General features: G+C 37.2%; 1 protein-coding gene across 1 annotated transcript in view; it reads left to right on the top strand.

The window, feature by feature from the left end:
- The window catches only part of TMA16 (translation machinery associated 16 homolog (S. cerevisiae)), a 37981-nt gene that overhangs the window by 9447 nt on the left and 22534 nt on the right, over window positions 1–6000 (top strand). The window lies entirely within an intron of this gene.

Genomic DNA, 6000 nt, shown 5'->3' with positions numbered 1-6000 from the left:
GTTGCTCCCGCGCCTCGCTCAGCCAGTGAGCGGGAGCCGGTCTGTATGTGGGATCCGAACCCTCGGACGGGAGCGCCGCCGCGCTTCCCAAGCGGCGCACTATCCAGTGCGCCACTGGGCCGGCCCTTGTGTACTTCTAAAGGATTAAAAACAATTACGTCAAATACCTTAATCTAATCTTCTCCCTTTACACTCCTCTTTTAAACTTTGATTGGAACATTCTGATTGAAGTTAAAAAATTAAAACCAATCTGTTTATGTGTTTTTCCTATAGCTTATTTTAATGCTTTCCTTGTCATTTTCTATTTAGGTTTGATGTTTCTCACCATTCTGCCATTAAAAAATAAGGATATGTAAGGTAATTGTTGTTCAACTCATGTTGATTTTAGATTTTCATTGTCTTGCTGCAAAGAGTGTTGATTATCTGATATGGATACAGAGGTGTGGTACAGTGATGCAGGGTTTCTCCATGTTGGATCAAAATCAATACTGAACTATATTATTTCATATTGTTTTCTTTCGTGTTCCAGGAACAAGTGGGGGTATTTTGATTTGATCCTTTGATTTAAATATTAATTTTCATGTTAATTAGGTAGTTGGTTTTTTTATAGCTTGGAAACTGGGAAATGTTTAGTAAACTTAGAAGGATATCTATGTGTCATCATCATAATTAATGATGGTACAGAACGACTGTTCATTTGTGCATCCTGGCTTGTAAAAAGGTTTTGGAAATTAAGAACTTAAAACTTGCCATTGTATAAGAACATTTACATCATATTTTATATAGTATTTCTCATCAGGGCAATATGTTCACTGATATGGGTTAAGGGCTTATAGTCTTAAAATGAAATCATTAGTAGTCTTGAAATTCAGCAAATATTTACTCATTAGCAGCTATTTATAAGACTCTGCTCAGGTTTGTTGTGATACAGCTGTTTGTAAGACTCTGCTTGGGTTGTTTGCCAGTATCTCACAATCTAAGATTGGTAAAGCAAATATGAATAACACTAGAATGTCAACTCTCTGAGGTTAGATTTAAATGAACTGTTCCTAACCACTTCCCCCACCTGGTATACAGTTCCTAGTATAGTGCCTGTAATATAGTAGGTGCTCCTTAAATGTCTGTACTTCATCTATGCTTAGCCCTAGGCCCTTTTCTCTTCTTACTTTTTTTCTAAAGGTAATCTTCTTATCTCTGATGGCTTTAAAGTATGCTCTATAACCCCAAGTCATCCCAAGTCTGTATCTTCAGCCCAGACTTTTTTATAAATATGAGACTTATATATTTACTTACTTCATATCTCTACTTAACTGTTTCTCAGGAACCTTAAAATAATGTTTAAAAGCAAATTCTTGATACTCCCATCCCAAGTGCGATTTCTATTTTAGTAGATGGTACTTCTGGCTATGTGGTTGCTTGGGTTGCAAACCCAGGAATCATACTTGCTTCTTCCCTTTCCCTCACCCTCCACATTCAAGTCCTATCATTCTATCTTCAAAACCTATTTCAAACCATTTCTCTCCATCTTTACTGCCACCACCCACTGGCCACGCAGCTGTCATTTCTCTTCTTGACTATCTCAGTACTTCTATAAATGTTGCTCTCTATGCCATCTCCTTCCAAACTGTTCTTTATATAGCAGCTCACTCTGTCTTTTAAATAAATTCTCCTAGCGCTTAATGTGAGCTACAGGGCCTCGCCTGATCTGACTTGTATCTACCTCTAGCCGCCTCTTGTTCAGCCTTTCTTCATGCACTGTGCTCTAGCCCTGTTGGACTTTTCTTAGTTCCTTGCATGCCAGACTCTTTCTTATCATAAGAGCTTTGCACCTTCTACTTCATCAGGCTGTAATGATCTTTCTTGTTCTTTTTGCCTGAACGCCTTGTCTTTTAGGTTTCAAATTACTTTCTCAGGGAGGCCTTTTCTGATTTCCCAGAGTTAGTCAAGACCCTGTGCTTTCTGGCTGTTTTCTGGCCAGCACTTACTAATTAGTTATTCATGAGATAACTAGATTGTAAGCTCCATGAGGGCAAGTTCATGTCTGTTCTTGATCAGTGTCTGTCCTAGTACATGGTGTATATAGTGTGTATTCAGGAATTTTTTTTTTTTTTAATTAACAGATTTTAGTATAAGGTAGAGTTGTAAATAGTGGCAGCAGAGAATGTGGGAGAAGAGGTTCATCCTAATTAGATATTAGTGGGTAAGTCTGCAATTACTCAGAAAAGAAGTCGAGCTAGATGTTAGAATTTCACATGAAAGATATAATTAAACTCTGCGTCAGAGAATTAAGATATTTTCTTAATGTTAAGGAGAGCATGGTTCATGAGTTATTTTAAAAATTATTTGTATATGAGATACCTCACTCAAAGAACATGCTGTACGTTCATAGTAGCTCAGTATACAGCACACAGGGGATGCTCACTCAGGGCACCATCCACTTTCTTTTACTTCTTTCATACTCTGATTTTCAACCTCATAGGATATACTTGCAGTCTTCAATGAGCCACTATTGAGGAGATAACACACATGCATACAATTAAATGACTGGGCAATGCAGTATATTGTTAGGTGCTAAATAGTAAATGCTACTGAGAAAGAGGTTACTGAGATCTGAAATAGTTATTCTTAGTCCCTTCAAGGAGCCCTTGAACTTGACCTTTAAGTGGTCCTTGAATATGGGGTGGGGTTTGAACAGGTTTATGTGTGGAAACATTGAATCTCTCTTGGAAGCCCTAATTAATTATTTTTTGTTGACACTTGTCATTGGCATCATATTTATCTAAGAAAGGAAGATCTACTAGGATTCTTCACTGTAGATTCACTGCAAAGAAAAGATGCAGCTTCTCTTAATTAGTTCATCCCATTTCCATCATTTCACTGATACTAAATGACTTGGTACATCATTTACTATAATTTATTTTGGTGTTTTAAGGTATTATACTGTAAGCTTTCTCAGTTGTAGGCATGACTTCAATCTTACACTTTTTTTTTAAAGTATTCATATACCTTTGTGTACCTTAAGTGTGTTTGATGAAATGGCCCCTTTTTTAGGTTTCTAGTTACACTGGGTTGTCTTTTTTTTTTTTTTTTTTTTCTCTTTTTGTCTTTTTTCGTGTCCGGCAACGGATTGCAACCCTCAGTGTCGCGCCCGTACCGGACCGGGACCGGCAACGGGATTGCAACCCTCAGTGTCACACCCGCACCTCGCTCAGCCAGTGAGCGGGAACCGGTCTGTATGTGGGATCCGAACCCTCGGCGGGAGCGCAGCCGCACTCCCAAGCGGCGCACTGTAGCAGTGCGCCACCAGGCCGGCCCTACACTGGGTAGTCTAAATGGCATTTCTATCTCTAGTTGAGCCTAAATTCTATGACGGTCTTTTAGGAAAAGTTCTCTTTTGTTATTTATGATTTTAACAGGTATATTTTAAGCATCTTTCTGCTGAAATATGCCATGTTTTTTGAATAAACTATGTATTTTCTTCTTTTACTCTCAGTTATGAATCCAAAGAATAGTTCTGATTGATATTTTCTGAAATAATCGCTAAAGTTGTAGGGAGGAGATAGTTTTAATACTAATTTTCTGACTGGAATAGTTCTGTTGTGCCAGAGACTTTTCATACGAGGCATAATTATTCAAAATAGTTTGTTATGTCGATGAGAAGAAATGCTATTTTTGCTATATCTTTGAAAGTTAAATTTGGGGCTTTTAAAAACATATGTTAAAATTTCATAGAAACTACACCTTAAATCTCCTCCCCTACCCCAGTTTTGTTATATGTTTATACTCTGTATTCTGTGAATCATTGGATGCTCTAAAAATAAATCTGGGGAAACCCTGACTGATGTACATTAATTGATTTTTTTTAGTTGAGGGATATTTAACTTGGATAGACTGCTTAATATATTTACTTTTTATTGTTAGGGTTTTACTTCAGGTTTTCCCTATTCAAGCATTTTTTAAATTTTAATGTATTGAAAAATATGAAAATGTTTTGAAATATAGTAAATTTTTTGCACATATTTCTATGCCTCATTATATATTCATGTCCTGCCTTGAGACAACCTTTTCATGAATAAATTATTATAAGGGAACATAAGCTACGGTTGAGACAGAATGAATGTAAGTTCCGTTTCTTTGTATCTTCTTTATACTAAGTCTTGGAGGTTCTTTAATAGAGATCTAAAGCTATGAGGACATTTTCCACACTCAAAGGGTGTCAAACCATTTCTAGCAGAAGCTTTTAAGTTTTTAGAGGAAAATTTTTGTAGACTTGTACATATATTGCCAAAACTTCATAGCTTTGTAACTTCAGTTGTTAAGTTTTAGCAGCTTCAGAGAGTTTATGTTTTTTCCTCGGGATTTTTGTGAACTTTTAAAAAAAATTTAAAGCATTTTATTTGTTGTTATATATGAGATCAAGATATCTTCCCAGATTGCATCTTTGCTTTATTTTTTTGGTCTTGCGTTAGGTGTTATCTATTCTTATGTAACAAGTTCTAAAATTTAGTGGTGGAAAGCAACAACATTTATTATCTCACAGTTTCCATGAGTCAGGAATCAGGCATGGCTTACTTGGATCCTCTGCCTCAAGATTTCTCACAAGGTTGTAGTCAAAGTATCACATGTGGCTGTGGTTTTAAAGCACAGCAGGGGAGGATCTATTTCTAAGCTCACTCAAATGGTTCTTGGTTGAATCAAGTTCCTAGTGGACCACTGGACGGAGGGGCTCAGTTCTTCACTGGCTATTGGCTGTAGGCCTTCTGCAGTTGTTTGTCACATGGGCCTCTCCATAGGGCGGCTCACTACATGACAGCTGGTTTCCATCATAGTGAGCCAAGGGAGAAAGCAAAGGAGAGAGTGAACAAGGTGGAAGGTAGAGTCTTTTTATAACCTAATCTTGGAATTGACATATCATTGCTTTTGCCAAATGCTGTTCATTAAAAGTGAGTCACTAAGTCCAGCCCACATTCAAAGGAAGGGGATTACATAAGGGCATGAATATCAGGACATAGTTCGTTGGGAGCCATCCTAGAGGCAGCCTACCACATTTTCTGAAAGTTTTTACTTTATTCATGTTCACTAGGTGGATTTTATGCTGAAAAAATCCTTCTCACACCTTCCTTTCTCCCCTCTGCCCCCCGTGTGTGCAGAGAGACACAAAAAAGAATACATCGGTGTTTTATGATGGTTTTACTCCTCATTCCCCTATACCTGTAACCAACTTCCAGTGACACCTTGGATTTCAGACTTGGATATATCTTCTGTGGTCAGCTTTATTAAAAAATAAGCAGAGCACTTAGTGAGAATCTGTTGAAAGAATGCATACATGTGTGAATGGTGAATTGTTGGTCATTTTAATTAATATGCCTGAAGAGTTTTCAAAGGGAGTGATTTTGAGCTGCATCTTATCAAAGAATGAGTAAGGGAAATCATTTTATAGGCAACAGGCACAATCACAAGAAGTTAAGAAACAGCATGGTGTGTTCTGGAGTGGTGAGAAGTTCATTAAGAATGGGGTGAAGGATCTTTTGTGGAAGAGCATGGGAAGTAACGCTGGAGAAGCGGATTGGGGATAGATTGTTTTCCATGCTGAAGACTTAGATTTTAACTGTGTGCTAGTGGAGCTCATTAAGCAAGAGAGAGGGACTTTAGCAGATTAATGTTTTGGAAAGAGAAGTTTTGTGACTTCCTTGGAAAAAGTACTAAAGACCGTCCTAATCATGAAAGGTCATGTGGACTGAATTAAGGCAATTGTCAGTAGTTTTGAAGAGAAGATTTTAGAGACACTTGGCCTTTTTGAGAATTAGGTATGTTAGAGACTGCCAGCTGTCGTCTAATATATTCTTTGTTTTTCTTCTATAATAATGGATTTTTTTGCAGAGAATAAAAATTATATTTACTATCTCCTTTATGTAACACTGTGACTAAATTTTGGTCAGTGTGATGTGAGCAAAAGAATTTCCAAGTTCCCACATCATTCTCTTAAAGAAAAAGGGTAAT

This window comes from Galeopterus variegatus, unplaced genomic scaffold, assembly GCF_000696425.1.
Source record: "Galeopterus variegatus unplaced genomic scaffold, G_variegatus-3.0.2 Scaffold2415, whole genome shotgun sequence".
Taxonomy (NCBI): Eukaryota; Metazoa; Chordata; class Mammalia; order Dermoptera; family Cynocephalidae; genus Galeopterus; species Galeopterus variegatus.
This window is presented reverse-complemented; position numbering and strand designations above follow the sequence as displayed.